This window comes from Pristiophorus japonicus, chromosome 7 (genome assembly GCF_044704955.1).
Source record: "Pristiophorus japonicus isolate sPriJap1 chromosome 7, sPriJap1.hap1, whole genome shotgun sequence".
NCBI lineage: Eukaryota > Metazoa > Chordata > Chondrichthyes > Pristiophoridae > Pristiophorus > Pristiophorus japonicus.
Genome location: NC_091983.1, coordinates 161,799,142 through 161,822,854, shown reverse-complemented (window position 1 = coordinate 161,822,854; position 23,713 = coordinate 161,799,142). Strand labels below are relative to the sequence as shown.

Sequence of the window (23,713 nt, the reverse complement as noted above, 5' to 3'; positions counted from 1 at the left end):
CAGTGTGCCAAGACCCGGTAAGAAGTTACCAAAGTAGTTCAGGAGTCCCAGGAACTACCGCAGCTCCATCACATTCTGTGGCCTCAGTGCATTCTCGATTGCCTCCGTCTTCGCATTGGTGGGCTTGATGCTGTCTGCCGCAATCTTCCTTCCTAGGAACTCCACTTCAGGAGCCAGGAAAAGGCACTTCGAGCGTTTTAACCTGAATCCCACGTGGTTGAGTTGACTAAGAACCTCCTCCAGGTTCTGCAAATATTCGACTGTGTTCCGACCTGTGACCAAGATGTCATCCTGGAAGGCCACGGTGTGCGGGACCGACTTCAGTAAGCTTTCCATGTTTCTCTGGAATATCGCCGCCGCTGATCCAAACAGGCATCTGTTATAAACAAAAAGTCCTTTGTGCGTGTTGATGCAGGTGAGGGCCTTTGATGATTCCTCCAGTTCCTGCGTCATTTAAGCTGAAGTCAGATCCAGTTTCGTGAACGTCTTTTCTCCCGCCAGCGTTGTAAAGAGGTCGTCGGCCTTTGTTAGTGGGTATTGGTCCTGCAGGGATAAACGATTGATAGTTACTTTGTAATCGCCACAGATTCTGACGGTGCCGTCTCCCTTGAGGGCTGGGACAATAGTACTGGCCCACTTGTGGAACTCGATCGGGGAAATGATGCCCTCTCTTTGGAGCCAGTCTAGTTCGATCTCTACCCTTTCTCTCATCATGTACGGTATTGCTCTCGCCTTGTGATGGATGGGTCGCGCCCCCGGAATTAGGTGGATCTGCACTTTTGCTCCTTGGAATTTTCCGATACCTGGTTCGAACAGCGAAGGAAATTTGTTTAAGACCTGGGCACATGAAGTGTCGTCAACGGGCGATAGCGCTTGAACGTCGTCCCAGTTCTAGCGTATCTTTGCCAGCCAGCTCCTGCCGAGTAGTGTGGGACCATCGCCCGGTACCACCCAGAGTGGTAGCTTGTGCACCGCTCCATCATAGGAGACCTTTACGGTAGCACTGCCGATTACAGGAATCGGTTCTTTCGTGTAAGTTCTTAGTTTCGTGTGAACTGGAGTTATGACTGGCTTTGAGGCCTTGTTGCACCACAACCTTTCGAAAGTCTTTTTGCCCATGATGGACTGGCTCATGCCCGTGTCCAGCTCCATTGACACCAGGAGTCCATATAGTTCAACATTCAGCATTATCGGGGGACAATTCGTGGTGAATGTGTGCACCCCATGTACCTCTGACTCCTCAAGCTGAGGCTCTGGTTCATCGTGATCCACCGTGGATCTGTCCTCCTCTGCAACATAGTGTTTTGCAGGTTTAACAGCCTTTGCAGCTCATCTGCACACTCGTTGGAGGTGTCCCATTGTTTCATGTACTCTTTGAATTGGCATGAATGGAAATGAAGATCACCCCCGCAGTGCCAACAAGGTGTTAATGGCCTTGCATTCATCACCCTTGATGGTGGACTCTGAGACATCTGCGTACGTGTAGCTGCAGGTATATGTGACCTGCCCTGTACGTTACGATTTGAAAACAACATCACTTTGTTCACAGTACTTGTAGCAGCACTTATGTGCTGAGAGATTTGCTTCGTATTGTCACTGGTGGCAATGAACGCCTGGGCTATCGCTATGGCCTTACTCAAGTTGGGATCTCTGCAGTCAAAAGTTTGCGAAGTATGGTTTCGTGGCCAATGCCAAGTACGAAAAAATCCTTCAAATTCGCAATGCCTGCAAGGCGTTTTAGCTCGGCGACATAACTCACCACTTCCTGGCCTTCAGACCTTTTGTAGGTGTAGAACCGGTACCTCGCCATCAGAACGCTTTCCTTTGGGTTCAAATGCTCTCGGACCAGTATGCACAAATCGTCGTACGATTTCTCCGTGGGTTTCGATGGAGTGAGCAGATTCTTCATGAGGACATACGTTGGTGCCCCACAGACGGTGAGGAGGATCACTCTTCATTTGACAACGCTCTCTTCCCCATCTAGCTCATTGGCCACGAAGTATTGGTCGAGTCGCTCCACAAAAGTTTCCCAATCATCTCCCTCCGAGAATTTCTCCAGGATGCCCACTGTTCTCTGCATCTTTGGGTTCGCTATCTGTATTTCGTCGCCAGTTGTTGTATATGAAGAAAGAGTCAGACTGAACACTGTGAGCTCAAAGTAAAGTGTGACCTTAGTCTTTTATTGTAGGTCTCCAGAATGCCTCTCCAACTTGTGAAGCCTCTTTAAATATTTGTGCACCCAAGGGATTATGGGATCCTTTGGGACTCCAGGGTATGAACCCTCTGGTGGTTGTACAGAGTAAATACAAGTATACATATATAACAATAACCATATTGAATTACATCATATTCTTTTTGCACTTCCTATTTTTCACACACTGATTGCATATTGATTTACAACAGCTGCCTTGGAGTGTGGCCATTTTTGTTATTCTTCTTATTGGACTCACATTCATTTGGACTGCTTGGTGTGCAAAATAAAATATGGTAATAACCAAAACACTACAACAGTACAATGACCCCATGAGATAGCATCAAACATATAAACATAAAAGAGTGAACACATATGAGTCTGTAGTTTCCAAGTAAAATTTCCTTAATCATTCATTGTTTATGAACAACGAGGGATGAGTACAAACCAGTGCCAGAAATCTGATCAAATCCAAATTTCGATGGTTTGATCAGGCAAAAACTGGGGTCAATATTTTTCTCTAACATGTAAAACAGAGTGGAGTTTGCTCTTTTCTAGCCAGATATTCGGTGTTCCCAGCAAAGTCCATTAAATCACAGGAGTTGTATTTCAGTCAAGGTGGGGTATTTTAACACCATCTAATTAGGATGTTTTCTTTTCTTTTGGGGGTAAAAATCACTCGAATTACGAAGTATGTTAAATTGACTCCATGCTGGTGGCCAGACTTTGTGAAACACAGCTGCTCTCCTCAGATTCTCTCAGTGTGTTTGCTTGACCTTGTGAAATACAAGTTAAAACAGTTAGCAGAAATGTATTAAAGCGCATTAAGCTTCCAACCCCCACCCCAACCCTAGCTCCTTCTGTGTCCGCCACTGGAGAAAACTCTCTCCCAACTCTCTTACAACTGTATTTATGAACACCAACTGTCCAGCCTTTGGCCCTCCATTCACCATGATATTTCTGCAGCTAACGATCTGCTCAGTCACACCCTCTCCATCACCTTTGAAGCCCTAGTCCCTGTTAAAACAATTAAGGCTAGAAATTCGTCAGGTTTGTGCCCGTTTTTCCGCCATGGCGAAGCGGAAAAATACATTTATTTGGTGCTAAATGAGTCGCACAAAATTTAGTGCCCGGGCGGAAAATTCAGCAGCAGTTTTGCAACGACGCTAAAAATGATCGCCTGCCCATTTTTTTGGGGTGTTTTTTTTACATCAATCAGCGTGCAATGCTGCGGTATCGCCGAGGGCAGAAAATTTGGTGATATTGCCATTTTTACTGCCCGCCCAAAAACACACCTGAAAAAAATCAAGTCTTACCAGGTCGGATCCAGGGCGCACGGCACTAGCGACGCCACCCTGAAAAACGGAGCAGAAGTTCAGTGCATAAAAGGATTTGGAGGAAAGGCTGCATTTTACACAGTGAGCTTTACGTGAGTTCATAATTTGTTTTTAAGGATAATTAAGGACATTTAAAAGAATGGGGGCTATAATATCTCTGCCATTATTCCTGGTTACTTTTTCTATGCAGCGTCGAGCTGGAAAAAGGCTTATTGAAGAGCATTTTGAGCTTAATCGAAGACGTATGGGGAGGAGGCCTTACCCCCCATGAGTTTACAGGGAACATCGCTCATACCTGCAGCTGTCTGAGGCACAGTGCGTTTGAAGGCTGCGCTTCCAAAAAGAGGTGGTCACAGAGATATGCCAGCTCATAAAGGCCTACCAGCGGGAACAGGACTGCACTGCCCATCGAGGTGAAGGTGACTGCGGCACTTGCCTTCTATGCCTTCAGCTCCTTTCAGGCATCAGCAGGGGACATATGCCCCATCCCCCAGCATGCTACACATCGCTGCATTCGCCAGGTGACTACTGCACTGTACACATGCAGGATGGACTTCATAAAGTTCTCAATGACCAAGGAGGCATAGAATGAGAGGGCTGTAGGTTTTCCACGAATTGCTGGGTTCCCCAAGGTTCAGGGTGGCATTGACTGTATGCACATCGCCATGCGAGCATCTTTAGAGGATCCAGAGGTTTACCGAAACTGAAAGGGATTTCACTTGCTGAATGTACAGATAGTGTGCGACCATACTCAGCGCATCATGGCAGTCAATGCCCAGTTTCCAGGGAGCATCCACGATACTTTCAGCTTGCATGAGAGTATCACGCATGTTCCAGCTTCAACCGCAAAGCCAGAGCTGGATGCTGGGGGACAAAGATTACGGCCTTGCCTCCTGGCACATGATCCCCCTCCGGAACCCTCAGACAGAAACCGAGCATCGCTATAATGACAGCCATATAGCCACACACAACCTTGTCGAAAAGACAATTGGAGTGATCAAGCAGCGCTTCCGAAGCCTGGACCACTCTGGAGGCAGCCTGTAATACCACCCTGAGTAGGTCGCTGAGTTCATTGTGGTGTGCTGCATGTTACACAATTTAGCCAGCATGATGGGACAGGATTTGCCACTGGGGACTGCAGGACCAGCTCAGCAGAGAGGGGAAGAAGGGGAGGAGGAAGAGGAACCCATGCCACCACTGCCACCAGCACCACAGGGGAGGCCTCGTGCAGCTTTCGCCGCTGCAAAAGCCTTACGTCAGTAACTCATAATTCAATGCTTTGCTTGAAGAGTGAACGCCACGTTTGACCGTTGCCTGGCCACTCTATCCCACCATGTTGACTATTCCCCCTCTTATTCTGCAAATGAGACACTACACAGGAATGGTTAAGGTAAACAAAATAAGTTATTAAACATACATTTTGAATAAGATTTATTAAACATTTGATAACTGGAATAAAATTTATTGAACATTATTTTCCAATTGTGAAATTTTTAAAATGTTTATAAAATAACAAAACAACAATGAAACAACAATGAAACAACAACAACCCCTGCACCGAACGTCCTTTACCTGTGGCCCCTCCTCTCCCACCCCCCTCTCCCCCCCCTCACCCCCCTCATCCCCCTTATCCTAACCCCCCCTCCCTCGTGTCATGACCCTACCCGAGATGGTACCAAGACAATGTGGCAACAATGCAGCCAGAGTCCTGCTGTATTGGGGGGAGAGACAATGGAGACACCATGTGTGGATCCCCTGGAGAAGCTCTGGGTATGGAAGGCCCGGCTTCTGAGCGGCAAGGCTCTTGCTCGGCCTCACCACTCACAGATGATGTGGGTCTGGGTGTGACACTGGGGACTGTAGTGTCAAAGATTGAGACCATCAATTGCGCGTGGGCAGTGACAGCATCGGTGTTCTCGCGGGTCGCAGTGACAATCTGCAACATGCCCCCTCTCATGTCCGCAGATAGTGCCGCAATGCTTCTGGGAAAACCACCCAAGACTTCCAGGAGCTGTCGGCTGAACTGGATGCTCTCCCTGGAGAGTCCCACCATGTCCAGGTGTGTGTCTGCCTGTCAGTCAGCAGACCGGCTTTGCCGACTCACCCTCCGGAGACGGCATACGGGATTCAACCCTGGGAGTGCGTTGTTGGACACCACTTGGACCCGGGGCCTTGGATTGGCCAAAGCCTGAGAATGTTTCTTCCTCGTCAGAGCTACTGGCCGCAGCAAAAGGAGGTGGCGATTGCCTCGGCTCCCCACCCCCACCCCCGGGATAGCTTCAGTTTCCTCCTCCCGTGGAGGTTCCTCATCCTCGATGCCTTCCTCGTCCCCCTCCTCCACCCACACATGATGGGCTGAGGTGGAGGCTTCCATTGGAGGATGTGGTGCTTCCTCATCTGGAAATGGTAAACAACAGACGAGTGGTTAGCAGCAGGGGAGAGGACAGGGTGACACAGGCTCATTTGAAAGACCATTAGATGTAGCCCACAGACACTGCAGGACATTGCCCCAACCCTAGACCACAGACACTGCAGGACATTGCCCCAGCCCTAGCCCACAGACACTGCATGACATTGCCCCAGCCCTAGCCCACAGTGTCATGTATCTTACATTATTATATATAACTGTATCCTAACATGCTATACATGACTGTAATAAGATATAACCTGTAACCACCAGCATACCTTACCACCAGGGGTGCACTTGCAAGAGACAGGTATATAAGGACAGGTCTCAGGCAAGTGCAGCATTCCAGAGCTGTGAAATAAAGGTGCAGGTCCAGAGTGACCTTGACTTCACTACATGCCTCGTGTGAATCTGTACTGAGGGGACAGGACTTTACAGTGGCGACGAGTTATGGGATTACAAAATCCACAGAATGGCGAACAACGGATCAGATGAAAAGTACAATGCGGGAGACAATTGGGAGGGCTTTATAGAAAGGCTCCAGCAAAGCTTTGTAACCAAAGACTGGTTAGGCGACGATAAGGCTGACAAGAGAAGAGCCCATCTCTTGACCAGCTGTGGCTCGAAAACATACGCTTTAATGAAGGATCTGTTGGCACCCGAGAAACCAGCAAGCAAGTCATTTGAAGAATTGAGCACACTGGTAAGAGACCACCTGAAGCCAACGAGCAGCCTACACATGGCCAGACACAGGTTCTACAACTACAGACGCTGTGTGGGCCAGAGCATACCCGACCGTGGCGGTACTTCGGAGGTTGGCTAGTTTATGTGAGTTCTCCGGTGAACTGAGGAGAGAAATGCTGAGAGACTTTTTCATTGAAGGAATAGGCCACGCAGGAAATATCGGAACAAGAATTTCACAGCACTAAACAAGCTGCTACCCCCAGACACAGACAAAACCAGGAGAACAGGCTTTCGACAGCAGGCAGAAGCCATCAAGGGCCACAGGAACGGCCGTTCACACCTCATCAACCCACAATGCGAGCAATCAACTACAAACTGAGAGAAGCTCAAGAGAGATCAGCCAGACGCAGCTCATTCTTTGGGAACACTTTGAACAATGGAACAGGTCTGTGCTGGAGGTGTGGGGGTGGGCACTTTTCAAGGGCATGTCGATTTCAGCACGCTGTTTGCAGAAATTGTGAATATACAGGGCATTTGGCCCACATGTACAAAAAAATGGCAGCTCGGCTGGTATACGAATCGGATGGGTCGGAAAGCGGACCAGAAGATGGTGGGGACAGCACCCGGGACACCGATGTACAGCGGGTCAACACGATCAATGGCCGCTGCTCCTACAACAGGACGCCTTCTATAATGATGAGGGTCCTACTCAATGGGATATCTGTCAACATAGAGCTGGATACGGGAGCGATGGGCGGATTCCATCAGCGGCAATCCTTCTGCCCAAAAATTCAACCTCGGGTGCGAGAAACAGGCTGTTGGATTTCTTGACTTGTAGGCCTACCCGATCCAACCGCTTTAGTACTTCCTCCAAATTACGGAGATGGGAGTCGGTGTCCCTGCCCGTGATAAGTATGTCGTCTTGAAATAAAACCGTCCCCGGGATGGACTTGAGCAGACTCTCCATGTTGCGCTGGAATATGGCAGCTGCCGACCTGATGCCGAATGGGCATCGATTGTACATGAAAAGGCCTCGATGTGTGTTGATGGTGGTGAGTAGCTTGGATTCCTCGGTCAATTCTTGCGTCATATATGCAGATGTGAGGTCTAATTTTGAGAAAAGTTTACCTCCAGCCAATATGGCAAATAAGTCCTCCGCTCTGGGCAGCGGGTACTGGTCCTGTAGGGAGACTCTGTTTATTGTAGATTTGTAGTCCCCACAGATTCGTACGGATCTATCAGGCTTCATGACTGGACGATGGGACTTGCCCAGTCGCTAAATTCCACAGGTGATATAATGCCTTCCCGCAGAAGCCTCCCGGGAGCGAGTCAATCTCTCATGGGCGCTCAACAATTTGAACAACTGTGGCCGCATAAAAGAGACAGACCAAAACTCACAAGGGTCGACACCAAACTAAGGACTTATACCAAAGAAATCGTACCAGTCCTCGGCAGCGCCATGCTCTCTGTCACACACAAAGGGACAGTGAACCGACTTCCCCTGTGGATTGTCCCCGGAGACCCCCCAGCATTGCTGGGGAGAAGCTGGCTGGCAAAACTAAACTGGAAATGGGATGATATCCATGCCATGTCATTAGAGGAACGGACCTCCTGCTCAACAGTTATAAAGCAATTGGAACATCTCTTTCAGCCAGGTGTGGGCACTTTCAAAGGGGCCAAAGTCAAAATCTGCATCACACAGGATGCTAGACCGGTCCATCACAAGGCCAGAGCTGTACCCTATGTGATGAGGGAAAAGATTGAACACAGAAGGTTGCGTGCCTTATTGAAGGCGCGTTCCTGGACGTCCCCCAAAACCCGCCCAACAGAGTCCAAAACAGAAGCAATTCACCTGGCACCCAGGCCCTGGAATGTCTCAGAACTGCGCGACTTTCTTGGACTACTCAATTACTTTGGGAACTTTATGCAGAACTTAAGCACGCTGCTGGAGCCTCTCCACGTGCTACTCAGGAAGGGGTGTGATTGGTTTTGGGGGGACGTCCAGGAACGCGCCTTCAATAAGACACGTAACCTTCTGTGTTCCAACAGTGTTTTGACTTTCTTTGACCCAGGTAAAAAGCTAGTTCTCACATGCGATGCGTCAGCGTATGGGGTCGGGTGCGTTTTGCAACATGTCAATAGCGCGGGCAAATTACAACCCATAGCTTATGCCTCCAGGTCACTTTCGCGGGCAGAGCACGGGTACGGAATGGTAGAGAAGGAGGCGCTCGCGTGCGTATACGGTGTCAAAAAGATGCACCAATACCTTTTCAGGGCCAAGTTCACATTAGAAACCGACCACAAGCCCCTCACCTCCCTCCTATCCGAGAGCAAGGCAATAAACGCCAACTCCTCGGCGCGAATTCAACGGTGGGCACTCATGCTGGCGTCCTACGACTATACCATAAGGCACAGACCAGGCACAGACAACTGTGCCGACGCGCTCAGCAGGCTACCCCTGGCGACCACGGAAGGGTCTGACGAACAGGACTGTGAGATAGTCATGGCAATCAATGCCTTTGAGTCCACAGGTTCGCCCATGACGGCTCGCCAAATCAGAGCCTGGACGGCCAGCGACCCCACGTTATCCTTAGTAAAAAGATGTGTCCTAACCGGTGACTGGGCAGAGGCTCGCAATGCCTGGCCCAAGGAATTAAAACCCTTTCACAGGCGCATGCATGAGCTGTCACTACAAGCAGACTGCCTGATGTGGGGCAGCTGAGTAGTCATGCCTCTGCGAGGCAGAGAGGCATTTGTCCGGGAGCTCCACCGCGAGCACCCGGGGATCGTTCTCATGAAGGCCATAGCCAGATCCCACATCTGGTGGCCTGGTATTGACGCGGACTTGGAGCTCTGCGTCCGAAGGTGCACCATTTGTGCCCAAATTAGCAATGCCCCCAGGGAGGCTCCACTGAGCCCCTGACCCTGGCCTACCAAACCGTGGTCGCGGGTGCACGTAGACTATGCGGGCCCATTCATGGTCAAAATGTTACTCGTAGTTGTAGATGCATTTTCAAAGTGGATCGAATGCACCATTTCAAACTCGAGCACAACTTCCACCACTGTGGAGAGCCTCGCAACCTTGCAACGCACGGAATCCCTGACATTGCCCCAATCCTAGCCCACAGACACTGCAGCACATTGCCCCAACCCTAGCCCACAGACACTGCATCACATTGCCCCAACCCTAGCCCACAGACACTGCAGCACATTGCCCCAACCCTAGCCCACAGACACTGCATCACATTGCCCCAACCCAGCCCAGGGATTTTGCAGGACTTACCCTCAGTCTCGAACAGGGGATCAGCACCCCCACAGGTAGTTGACCTCCCTGAGACACCGATCATAGCTGCCACTCTCTCCTCCAGGTCCGTTCACGGTAGTGTCTGGGATGGACCGCCTGTGCGCCGCTGTTCCCAGCGGTTATGCGACAACTTTCCCTGCAAAAATGACAATGGGAATGGTTACCAGAGGGCCCTTCTGCTCGTGTGGCACACACAGATAGTCATCAAAGCACTTCTACCATATTGTCTGCATTTAATACAGTGCTCAATTTAGTGGCCCTGGAAGTTGCACATGGTTCAAGAGCAAGACATCGAAGTGCAGAAACATCTGTTAAGATGTCAAAAAGCTGTCTTAATAATGTGTAACGATCATTCATGGCAAATAATGTGCAACACTAAGCCTACCTATATCAACATGTGTCAGATTTACAATTTAAGTAATGAAGGAGTGCATGATTAAAAATATTACTTACTCTGACAACCCTGCAATGGTCATTGAAACTTTTCCGACACTGCTTATGGTTCTTCCTGATGTCGTCCACTGAGGAAACTTCCTCGGCCCACGCTGGTCCATAGATGCCTTAGAACATCTGGGAGGGGTTTACTTGCACCCCTCCTATTAAAATCCCCACATCTATTGTGCACAGCTCCGAGGAGAAACCCATTCACCTTATAACTGAACTTTTTGGGTCTCTGCCTGCTGAACTCTCCCTTCATTGAGGCTGCAGTGTGAAAAATAGCTCTAGATGTATGGCACACCCTGACAGCTGACCAGAATCGCTGGAAGAAGAAAAAAATCGGGAAAAACATATCGAAAATAAATGTAAAATTTGTGCATTGCGCAGAAGGTCCATTTTTTTTCAAACATCGCTAATTTTGGATTCCGGCACACAAATGCTGTCATGCAATGCCAGATTTACCACTTTCGCTATCGCTGGTCACCGTTTGATGAATTTTGCAATATCCAGCGATAGCGGTACCCCGGCGTTAAAAAAAATACCGCCGCAACTATCGCCAAAAAAACGGCGATATTGCAAATAATAACTGAATTTCTAGCCCTTGCTCTCTCTCACCCTGGCCATTCCCCCTGGTACAGCCCTGATCTTCGCTCCCTTAAATCCAAGGGATGCAGACTTGAACAGATAGCACAGACAACTGGTTTAGCCATTCACCGCCAGATCTAGCAGCACCACATAAAGCACTATCAAATCCTGATCTCATTTGCCAAAATCGTTCACTATTCCAGAATTATTCTGGAATGTAAAGATAAACCCCGGCTTCTATTCTCCATTGCTAACCGTCTTTTTAAACCCCTCTCACCCGTTTCCACCTTCGCCTCCAACAATATTTGTAAAGAGCTCCTGGACTTCTTTGTCTCTAAGATTGAGTCCATCTGGTCGGCCGCCTCTGCCTCTTCCCTTCCTTCCCCTAGCCCGCCAGGCCTAACTTCCTCTAAGGAAGCCCCCTGCCCTAGCCCTGACCTCACATCTTTCTCCAGTTTCTCGCCGATCTCTCCGCTTTACCTTTCCGAGCTTATCCTGTCCATGAAAACCACTTCCTGCTCTCTTGACCCTATTCCCACCAAACTGTTGACCACCCAATTTCCTTTTCTGGCTCCCGTAGTAGCTGACATTGTTAATGGTTCTCTCTCTTCAAATATTGTCCCCCTCTCCCTCAAATCTGCCATCATCACCCCTCTCTCCAAAACAACAACCCTCGACGCCTCCGTCCTTGTAAGCTACTGCCCCATCTCTAACCTCCCTTTCCTCTCCAAAGTCCTTGAACATGTTGTCATCTCACAAATCCGTGCCCATCTTTCCCACAATTCCATGAATGAATCCCTGCAATCCGGTTTCCGCACCTGCCACAGTACCGAAACAACTCTCATCAATTTCATAAATGACATCCTTTGTGACAGTGACAAAGGCACGCTATCCCTCCTCATCTTTCTTGACTTGTCTGCACCCTTTGACATGGTTGACCGCTCTACCCTTGTCCAACATTTCTGCACTGTCGTCCAGCTGGGTGGGACTGCACTTGCCTGGTTCCATTCTTATCTATCTAATCATAGCCAGAGAGTCACCTGCAACGGCTTCTCTTCCCGCACCCACATCATTATCTCTGGTGTCCCCCAAGGATCTATCCTTGGCCCCCTCTTATTTCTCATCTACATGTTGCCCCTTGGCGACATCATCTGAAAACACAGTGTCAGTTTCCACATGTACGCTGATGACACCCAGTTCTACCTCACGACCACTTCTCTCGACCCCTTCACGGTCTCTAAATAGTCAGACCTTTTGTCCGACATCTAGTTCTGGATGAGCAGAAATTTTCTCCAATTCAATATTAGGAAGTCAGAAGCCATTGTTTTCGGTCCCTACCACAAACTCCGTTCCATAGCCACTGACTTCATCCCTCTCCTTAACATCTGTCTGAGGCTGAACCAGACTGATTGCAACCTTGGTGTCATATTTGACTCTGAAATGAGCTTACGACCACATATCCGCAGCATACCTAAGACTATTTCCATCTCTGTTACATCGCCTGTCTCCACCCTTGCCTCAGCTCATCTGCTGCTGAAACCCTCATCCATGCCTTGGTTACCTCTAGACTTGACTATTCCAATGCACTCCTGGCTGGCCTCCCACATTCTACCCTACATAAACTATAGGTGATCAAAAACTCGTCTGCCTGTGTCCTAACTCGCACCAAGTCCCGCTCATCTATCACCCCAGTGCTCGCTGACCGACATTGGCTTCTGGTTACGCAACGCCTCGATTTCAAAATTCTCATCTTTATTTTCAAATGCGGAGAGGGCTGCCCCACTGCCTGCGTCCACAGGGTCAAAGCTGTGGGGGGCGGGGGGTGAGTTGGACGGGGAGGAGTTTGTCAAGATTAGCCCCCAATGGGCGCGCTGGGTGAGCAGGTCGGCGAGAGATTAAGATGGGACAGTTAGGGTTGTTGCTTGTAAGGAGGCAGTGATGAATGCCTCGGTGGGCCCTTCGTAGGATGCCACGAGAGATACACCACTTTGGATACTGTTGAGGGGGATGACTCATCAGGGGAGAGCAGCAGCAGCCAAGTTCATGGCACCATGGGTGGCTCTGCTGCACAGGAGGGCAGGAAAAAGAGTGGGAGAGTTATAGTGATAGGGGATTCTATTGCAAAGGGAACAGATAGGCGTTTCTGCGGCCGCAACCGAGACTCCAGGATGGCATGTTGCCTCCCTGGTGCAAGGGTCAAGGATGTCTCGGAGCGGGTGCAGGACATTTTGAAGAGGGAGGGTGAACAGCCAGTTGTTCTGGTGCATATAGGTACCAAAGATATAGGTAAAAAACGGGATGAGGTCCTAGAAGATGAATTTAGGGAGCTAGGAGCTAAATTAAAAAGTAGGATCTCAAAAGTAGTAATCTCAGGATTGCTACCAGTGCCACGTGCTAGTCAGAGTAGGAATCGCAGGATAACTCAGATGACTACGTGGCTTGAGGAGTGGTGCAGAAGGGAGGGTTTCAAATTCCTGGGACATTGGAACTGGTTCTGGGGGAGGTGGGACCAGTACAAGCCGGAAGGTCTGCACCTGGGCAGGATCGGAACCAATGTCCTAGGGGGAGTGTTTGCTAGAGCTGTTGGGGAGGGGTTAAACTAATGTGGCAGGGGGATGGGAACCTATGCAGGGAGACAGGGGGAAGTAGAATGGGGGCAGAAGCAAAAGATAGAAAGAAGAAAAGTAAAAGTGGAGGGCAGAGAAACCCAAGGCAAAAAGCAAAAAGGGCCACATTAGAGCAACATTCTAAATGGGCAAAGTGTGTTAAAAAGACAAGCCTGAAGGCTCTGTGCCTCAATGCGAAGAGTATTCGGAATAAGGTGGATGAATTAACTGCGCAGATAGCAGTTAACGGATATGATGTAATTGGCATCACGGAGACATGGCTCCAGGGTGACCAAGGCTGGGAACTCAACATCCAGGGGTATTCAACATTTAGGAAGGATAGACAGAAAGGAAAAGGAGATGGGGTGGCGTTGCTGGTTAAAGAGGAAATTAATGCAATAGTAATGAAGGACATTAGCTTGGATGATGTGGAATCGGCATGGGTGGAGCTACGGAATACCAAAGGGCAGAAAACGCTAGTGGGAGTTGTGTACAGACCACCAAACAGTTGTAGTGAGGTTGGGGACAGCATCAAACAAGAAATTAGGGATACGTGCAATAAAGGTACAGCAGTTATCATGGGCGACTTTAATCTACATATTGATTGGGCTAACCAAACTGGTAGCAATGCGGTGGAGGAGGATTTCCTGGAGTGTATTAAGGATGGCTTTCTAGACCAATATGTCGAGGAACCAACTAGAGGGCTGGCCATCCTAGACTGGGTGATGTGTAATGAGAAAGGACTAATTAGCAATCTTGTTGTGCGAGGCCCCTTGGGGAAGAGTGACCATAATATGGTAGAATTCCATAAGATGGAGAGTGACACAGTTAATTCAGAGACTAGAGTACTGACCTTAAGGAAAGGTAACTTTGATGTTATGAGACGTGAATTGGCTAGGATAGACTGGAGAATGATACTTAAAGGGTTGACGGTGGATAGGCAATGACAAACATTTAAGGATCACATGGATGAACTTCAACAATTGTACATCCCGATCTGGAGTAAAAATAAAACGGGGAAGGTGGCTCTACCGTGGCTAACAAGAGAAATTAAGGATAGTGTTAAATTCAAGGAAGCGGCATATAAATTGGCCAGAAAAAGCAGCAAACCGGAGGACTGGGAGAATTTTGTAATGCAGCAGAGGAGGACAAAACGTCTAACTAGGAGGGGGGAAATAGAGTATGAGAGGAAGCTTGCTGGGAACATAAAAACTGACTGCAAAAGCTTCTATAGATATGTGAAGGGAAAAAGATTAGTGAAAACAAACGTAGGTCCATTGCAGTCAGATTCAGGTGAATTTATAATGGGGAACAAAGAAATGGCGGACCAGTTAAACAAATACTTTGGTTCTGTCTTCACAAAGGAAGACACAAATAATCTTCCGGAAATACTAGGGAACCGAGGGTCTCGTGAGAAGGAGGAACTGAAGGAAATCCTTATTAGGCGGGAAATTATGTTCGGGAAATTGATGGGATTGAAAGCCTATAAATCCCCGGGGCCTGATAGTCTGCATCCCAGAGTACTTAAGGGGCTATCCTTAGAAATAGTGGATGCATTGGTGATAATTTTCCAACAGTCTATCGACTCTGGATCGGTTCCTATGGACTGGAGGGTAGCTAATGTAACACCACTTTTTAAGAAAGTAGGGAATGAGAAAATGGGTAATTATAGACCAGTTAGCCTGACATCAACAGTGGGGAAAATATTGGAATCAATTATTAAAGATGAAATAGCAGCACATTTGGAAAGCAGTGACGGGATCGGTCCAAGTCAGCATGGATTTATGAAAGGGAAATCCTGCTTGACAAATCTTCTAGAAGTTTTTGAGGATGTAACTGGTAGAGTGGACAAGGGAGAACCAGTGGATGTGGTGTATTTGGACTTTCAAAAAGCTTTTGACAAGGTCCCACACAAGAGATTGGTGTGTAAAATTAAAGCACATGGTATTGGGGGTAATGTACTGATGTGGATAGCGAACTGGTTGGCAGACAGGAAGCAGAGAGTCGTGATAAACGGGTCCTTTTCAGAATGGCAGGCAATGACTAGTGGGGTACAGCAGGGCTCAGTGCTGGGACCCCAGCTATTTACAATATACATTAATGATTTGGATGAGAGAATTGAGTGTAATATCTCCAAGTTTGCAGATGACACTAAGCTGGGTGGCGGTGTGAGCTGTGAGGAGGACACTAAAAGACTGCAGGGTGACTTGGATGGGTTAGGTGAGTGGAAAAATGCGTGGCAGATGCAATATAATGTGGATAAATGTGAGATTATCCACTTTGGTGGCAAAAACACGAAGGCAGAATATTATTTGAATGGCGGCAGATTAGGAAAAGTGGGTGTGCAGCGAGACCTGGGTGTCATGGTACATGAGTCATTGAAAGTTGGCATGTAGGTACAGCAAGATGTGAAAAAGACAAATGGTATGTTGGCCTTCATAGCTAGTGGATTTGAGTATAGGAGCAGGGAGGTCTTACTGCAGGTATACAGGGCCTTAGTGAGGCCTCACCTGGAATATTGTGTTCAGTTTCGGATTCCTAATCTGAGGAAGGATTTTCTTGCTATTGAGGGAGTGCAGCAAAGGTTCACCAGTCTGATTCCCGGGATGGCAGAACTGACATATGAGGAGAGACTTGATCGACTGGGCCTGTATTCACTGGAGTTTAGAAGGGTGAGAGGGGATCTCATAGAAACATATAAAATTCTGACGGGACTGGACAGGTTAGATGCAGCAAGAATGTTCCCGATGTTGGGGAAGTTCAGAACCAGGGGACATAGTCTAAGGATAAAGGGTAAGCCATTTAGGACTGAGATGAGGAGAAACTTCTTCACCCAGAGAGTTGTTAACCTGTGGAATTCCCTGCCGCAGAGAGTTGTTGATGCTAATTTATTGGATATATTCAAGAGGGAGTTAGATATGGCCCTTATGGCTAAAGGGATCAAGGGGTATGGAGAGAAAGCAGGAAAGGGGTACTGAGGTGAATGATCAGCCATGATCTTATTGAATGGTGGTGCAGGCTCAAAGGGCCGAATGGCCTACTCCTGCACCTATTTTCTATGTTTCTATGTTTCTAAGAGAGGCACAGAGGGAAGCTGTAGGCTTATCTAAGAGGGAGTCAAGCCTGGACGGCGGCAGAAACGTTCGAAGGTCGAAAAATAATGAAGGATTGGGGTAGGGATTTGCAAGGCCGAGTATCCGAGAGAGGAGAGATGAAAGGATGAGAGAATGGTCAGGGAGGGATAAAGAGAAATGGAAAGAGGGAGAAAAGTGGAAAAGTATTGAATGGCTCAGGTCGGAGCAGCAGGCAAAGTGTGCTCATGAATGGACAGGGGAAAAAAGGGGTTAATATCCTAAATGGTACATTCCTAAGAGTCTAACCAGTAAGCAATTAATTACCTTGTCTGAGTAATTGCAAAAACACCTCACACTTCACATGCTCAGACCACTTACAAGAGCGACTGACACCACTGTAGCTGAAAGGGTATCTCGATCAGATATTCAAAATTCGCCAAACTAAAAGAACCATCATAAGCTGACCAGCAGCTTCATAAAAAAAAAGCTGACACAGCCCACAAAAAATTTGTAAGTCAAGAACAGCCTTGAGAACCTAAGACATGTGAAAAAAAATAGTTACATGAGCTTATAATTATAAATAAGTTCTCGATACACCCAATATACCTTCACTTCTATTTGATATGGGGGTGGGGGAGTGGGGAGATATAAGTACATGAAAGGCTGAAGGGCATTGCATTTTTATTCCTCTAAATGTGAATAGGCACTTGCTTAATTTTATTGAAATCTCTCTTTGCCATTTGGGAATGAATTACTTTTCTTTATATTTCTTTCTATGACTGGGAGAAAAATAATTTCCATTATTTTTTTTTTAATTGCTCATTGGAAAACAAGAATTTGAACCTTGTTTTATAGACCAAGATTTCATTCCAGTTAAGGCTGTGAGCAGCAAATTGAGAATTGTGCTCACTCCTCCCACGTGAAATTCCCCCATGTCCTCACATCACTCTATCTCTGTCATTTCGTCTAGCGCTGCAGCACCGCCTTTATCAATTCTGCATTTCCCCAACTCTGGCCTCTTGTGCACACCACTCTCCCTGCCAAATATATCCTTCTTTAGCTCAGCATCCAGTTTCTCCTTACACGTCTGATGAAACGCCTTGAGACATTTTTTTTTACATTCAAGGTTGAACATTGAAGTTGTAATCTAATTTTGTCAAGCATTGTTAATACCACCCAGAAGCAACATTAACTGCATGATGGTAAAAATTACCAATATTTGTAAAAATATTCACCTTTCCCTCTACCATCCTATTTTATTATAAACTATAGGGTCATTTTGCCAAATTGTACAGGAATGCATATTTGAAATGCATATGCTCAGGTATGAATTTCCCACAATTTTCTCCCATGTGCTCCCATTGGGCAAGGCCCCACTCTAGGAGTGCAATTTCATAAAATCACACCTTCAACATAAAGGAAAAAAATATTATTACTTGTAGGTGAGAGTCACTGGCATTATCAAGACTTGTTTTCCAAAAGATTTTCAGCAAAAGATATGAAGTATCTTTCCCAGTTATTCATCAGTTATTTTCTCACTCTGTTTAGATGATCTGCATCAAGCAACGTTTCCTTCGGAGGCAAACTGGGATCATTCAACGTGCCATTCCCACTTTGTTACTAATTGCTGGGAGATGAACAAGAGAACCGTTTCATTACTCCCGACACTCATCACCTCCTTTCGACAGATGAACTGAAATTAGGGATTTTCAGTGCAAAGAATCAAGAAGCAGCTTTTAGCTTGGAGGTGCATAGTGTTAATAGGCCAAACTGCTGCACCATCATGACACCTGGATATCTTTATATCTTTCTTATATGGGTGGATGAAGATTGGATAATTGTGTTGCTGTGCCACCATCTGCTCAGACTTGTTTTCAAATCATTTGTTTTTCTTCCGCCCACACTGTTTCTGGCAGCTCTGTGTTTTAACTTACAGTTAGAAGGGCAGATTTTGAGTATGTTTTTTTGAAAAAGTAAAGCTTTGTATATTCTGTCACTGGCTCGATGTTTTTGTCAGTTAGCGGCAATGCTAATATGTCCTAACATGCTACAATCTTGTTGTTCTTCCTATCTAGACCATGGCTGCTATGTCACAGCCCACCTTATTAAAGTTCACCATTATCAGAAGTTGGCATTCTGGAATACTGCTCCCTTGGAGGAAGATTCTGCATCTGTCAACATCTTCCATTTCTAGAGTGACTGCAGGATGAGCAGATCTGTTCCAGCAATTGCTCTGTTGATGTGATTGTCACAGACAATGGTGATAATGTGGTGACAGCTATGCACGAAGGTGCCTATAAATCTGACTGTGGCAACTGTGCATGAAGTTTGTAATAATATATCTACTTTGTAGGTACAGTAAACCTTACTGTGCATAGCACCCTCAATATTTTTTAATAGGCAGTGGTATGCTTTACAAGCAATGTTAATGGCATGTATGGATATTTTCAGTTCTTAAACCCACCAACAAACAACAAAAACATTACTGTGATGTTAAAAGGGAGAATTTTGGATGCAAGCTAAGTCCTGTTGACTTATATTTGTGATTGGGTCAATGTTTGCTTCTATTGAAAATGAAGAACTATTCTGTTGTTGAACAATATATAGCCAATACTTTGCAACAAATCACTTGATGGGAGAATGGAATAGAATTGGAGTACCTGGAAGACAATGTGGTTATAAAGATAACAAATACAAGTTGTTATGTATGGAGAAAGAGTCAGACTGAACACTGTGAGCTCAAAGTAAAGTGTGACCTTAGTCTTTTATTGCAGGTCTCCAGAGTGCCTCTCCAACCTGTGAGGCATCCTTAAATACCTGTGCTCCCAAGGGATTATGGGATCCCTTTGGACTCATGGGGATGAGCCCTCTAGTGGCTGTACAGAGTAAATACAAGTTTACATATATAACAACACTCCCCGCCCCCCCCCCCCCCCACCGCAAAGTCAATAGTGTAACTATTTACAATGTGAGTCGATCTGGGGCCCTTCTTGCCCTGGTTGATCGTCTCGGTGTGAAAGCTGGTATTGTTGGATCATTTGTTGGGCCCTCGCTGAGCTACTGTGCAGTTGGCCTTGCTGGGCTGCCTAGTGTGTTGGGTCCTGCTGGGCTGCTGTAGATAATGGGTTCTGCTTTGTGGTCAACCGTGGTGCCAATTGCCACTGGTGTGTATGTTGGGGGGTCAAAAAAGGTGAGGTCCAAGGTGGGATGCTCAGGATAGTCCATGAATCTGAGTTTGATTTGGTCCAAGTGTTTCCAGTGAATGAGTCCATTTCAAAGTTTGACCCAAAACACCCTGCTCCCCACTTTGACCAAGATAGTGCCGGGAAGCCACTTGGGACCTTGTCCATAATTCAATACAAATATAGGATCATTGACTTCAATCTCGCGTGACACATTTGCGCTATCATGGTATGTACTTTGTTGAAGCCGCCTGCTCTCTACCTGTTCATGGAGATCAGGCTGAACTAACGAGAGCCTTGTCTTAAGTGCTCTTTTCATGAGCAGTTCAGCAGGTGGGATCCCAGTGAGCGAGTGGGGTCTCGTGCAGCAGCTAAGCAGGACTCGGGATAGGCGAGTCTGTAGTGAGCCTTCCGTTACCCTCTTCAAGCCTTGCTTGATGGTTTGCAGTGCTCTCTCTGTCTGACCATTGGACGCTGGTTTAAACAGGGCAGATGTGACATGTTTGATCCCGTTACGGGTCATGAATTCTTTGAACTCAGCACTGGTAAAACATGGCCCGTTGTTGCTCACCAGGACATCGGGCAGGCCGTGTGTGGCAAACATGGCCCGCAGGCTTTCAGTAGTGGCAGCGGACGTGGCCAACACATGGGATCTGGCTATTGCTTTCATCATTACGATGCCTGGGTGGGTACTGTGGAGGTCATTGATGAAGGTGGCTCTGCCCTTCTTTGGAACCACTACATGATTGCCCCACAGAAGGCAGTCTGCCTGTATAGACATTTCATCTTTGCGCCACTGGAACGGCTTTATCTCTTCCTGCATTTCCACTGGGACACTGGACAAGCTCCCGTGAAGCACACAGCTTTTGACTAGAGATAATAAGGGGTCCTGGCTCGTCCAGGTTTTGATCTGCCGGGCAGTGACAGGTGATTGCTCACTCTCAAATGCTTCCATAACCATGGCTAAATCTGCGGGCTGCGCCATTTCCACCCCTGTGGTGGGCAATGACAGCCTACTGAGAGCATCGGCGCAGTTTTCTGTGCCTGGCCTGTGGCGGATGGCGTAGTTGTATGCGGACAATGTGAGCGCCCATCTCTGGATGCGGGCCGATGGGTTGGTATTTATCCCTTTACTCTCGGAAAACAGGGATATAAGTGGCTTATGGTCAATTTCCAATTCGAATTTTAGCCCAAACAGATATTGATGCATTTTCTTTACCCCATAGACACATGCTAACGCTTCTTTCTCAATCATGCTGTAGGCTCTCTCAGCCTTAGACAGACTCCTGAATGCATAAGCAACTGGTTGCAGTTTCCCCAAATCATTAGCTTGTTGCAATACACACCCGACGCCATATGCTGATGCATCACATGCTAGTACCAAACGCTTACATGGATCATACAACACAAGCAATTTGTTTGAGCATAACAATTTTCTCACTTTTACAAAGGCATTTTCTTGGCTTTTGCCCCAAACCCATTCATCCCCTTTTCATATTAAGAAATGCAGTGGTTCTAACAGTGTGCTGAGACCTGGTAAGAAGTTACCAAAGTAGTTCAGGAGTCCCAGAAACGACCGCAGCTTCGTCACATTCTGTGGCCTTGGTACGTTCTCGATTGCCTCTGTCTTCGCATTGGTGGGCCTGATGCAGTCTGCCGCAATCCTCCTTCCCAGGAACGCCACTTCAGGCGCCAGGAAAACGCACTTCGAGCATTTTAACCTGAGCCCCACGCAGTTGAGTCGACTAAGAACCTCCTCCAGGTTCTGCAGATGCTCGACTGTGTTCCGACCTGTGACCAAGATGTCGTCCTGGAAGACCACGGTGTGCGACCGACTTCAGTAAGCTTTCCATGTTTCTCTGCTATATCGCCGCCGCTGATCGGATTCCAAATGGGCATCTGTTATAAATAAAAAGACCTTTGTGCGTGTTGATGCAGATGAGGGCCTTCGATAATTCCTCCAGCTCCTGCGTCATGTAGGCTGAAGTCAGATCCAGTTTCATGAACATTTTTCATCCTGCCAGCGTTGCAAACAGGTCGTCGGCTTTTGGTAGTGAGTATTGGTCCTGCAGGGAGAAACAATTGATAGTTACTTTGTAATCACCACAGATTCTGATGATACCGTCTTCCTTGAGGACTGGGACAATAGGACTGGCCCACTCGTTGAACTCGATCGGTGAAATGATGCCCTCTCTTTGCAGCCAGTCTAGCTCAATCTCTACCCTTTCGCTCATCATGTATGGTACTGCTCTCGCCTTGTGATGGATGGGTTGCACCCCCGGAATTAGGTGGATCTGCACTTTTGCTCCTTGGAATTTTTCGATGCCTGGTTCGAACACCGAAGGAAATGTGTTTAAGACTTGGGCTCACGAAGTGTCGTCAGCGGGCGATAGCGCTCGGACGTCGTCCCAGTTCCAGCGTACCTTTCCCAGCCAGCTCCTGCTGAGCAGCGTGGGACCATCGCCTGGTACCACCCAGAGTGGTAGCATGTGCACCGCTCCATCGTAGGAGACTTTTACGGTAGCACTGCCGATTACAGGAATCAGTTTTTTTGTGTAAGTTCTTAGTTTCATGCGAACTGGAGTTAAGACTGGCTTTGAAGCCTTGTTGCACCACAATCTTTCGAAAGTCTTTTTGCCCATGATGGACTGGCTCACACCCGTGTCCAGCTCCATTGACACCGGGAGTCCATTTAGTTCAACATTCAGCATTATCGGGGGACAATTCGTGGTGAATGCGTGCATCCCATGTATCTCTGCCTCCTCGGTCTGAGGCTCTGGTTCGTCGTGATCCTCCGTGAATCTGTCCTCCTCTGCAACATGGTGGTTTGCAGGTTTAACAGGATTTGCAGCTCGCCTGCACATATGTTGGAGGTGTCCCATTGTTCCCCAGCCCTTGCAAATGTACCCTTTGAATCAGCATGAATTGAAATGATGATCACCCCCGCAGCACCAACAAGGTGTTAATGGCCTTGCATTCATCACCCTTGATGGTGGACTCTGAGACATCTGCGGACATGCAGCTGCAGGTATGTGTGACCTGCCCTGTACGTTGTGATTCGAAAACAACATCACTTTGTTCACAGTACTTGTAGCATCACTTGTGTGCTGAGAGATTTGCTTCGTATTGTCACTGGTGGCAATGACCGCCTGGGCTATCTCTATGGCCTGACACAAGGTTGGAGTCTCTACAGTCAAAAGTTTGCGAAGTATGGTTTCATGGCCAATGCCAAGTACGAAAAAGTCTCTGAGCATGTGCTCCAAATGTTCTTCAAATTTGCAATGTCCTGTCCTGCCAGGCGTCTTAGCTCGACGACATAATTCGCTATTTCCTGGCCTTCAGATCTTTTGTAGGTATAGAACTGGTACCTCGCCATCAGAATGCTTTCCTTTGGGTTCAACTGCTCTCGGACCAGTGTGCACAGATTGTCGTACGATTTTTCCGTGGGTTTCGCTGGAGTGAGCAGATTCTTCATGAGGCCATACGTTGGTGCCCCACAGACGGTGAGGAGGATTGCCCTTTGTTTGGCATCGTTTTCTTCCCCATCTAGCTCCTTGGCCATGAAATATTGGTCGAGTCGCTCCACAAAGGTTTCTCAATCATCTCCCTCCGAGAATTTCTCCAGGATGCCCACTGTTCTCTGTATCTTTGGGTTCTCTATCTGTATCTCGTCGCTAGTTGTTATGTCATCATCATCATAGGCAGTCCCTTGGAATCGAGGAAAACTTGCTTCCACTCCTGAAGTGAGTTCTTTGGTGGCTGAACAGCCCAACGCGAGAGCCACAGACTTTGTCACAGATGGGACAGATAGTCGTTGAGGGAAGGGGTGGGTGGGACTGGTTTGGCGCACGCTCTTTCCGTTGCCTGCACTTGATTTCTGCATGCTCTCGGCGTTGAGACTCAAG

At 47.5% G+C, this 23,713-nt stretch overlaps 1 long non-coding RNA gene across 1 annotated transcript in view; it reads left to right on the top strand.

The window, feature by feature from the left end:
- Positions 1 to 18,217, top strand: part of LOC139266886 (uncharacterized) — a 208,189-nt gene extending 189,972 nt beyond the window's left edge. Inside the window, exon 3 of the long non-coding RNA XR_011593793.1 lies at positions 18,175 to 18,217. This is a non-coding gene — a long non-coding RNA (uncharacterized lncRNA). The remainder of the gene's footprint in view (positions 1 to 18,174) is intronic.
- The last annotated feature ends 5,496 nt before the right edge of the window (positions 18,218 to 23,713 follow it).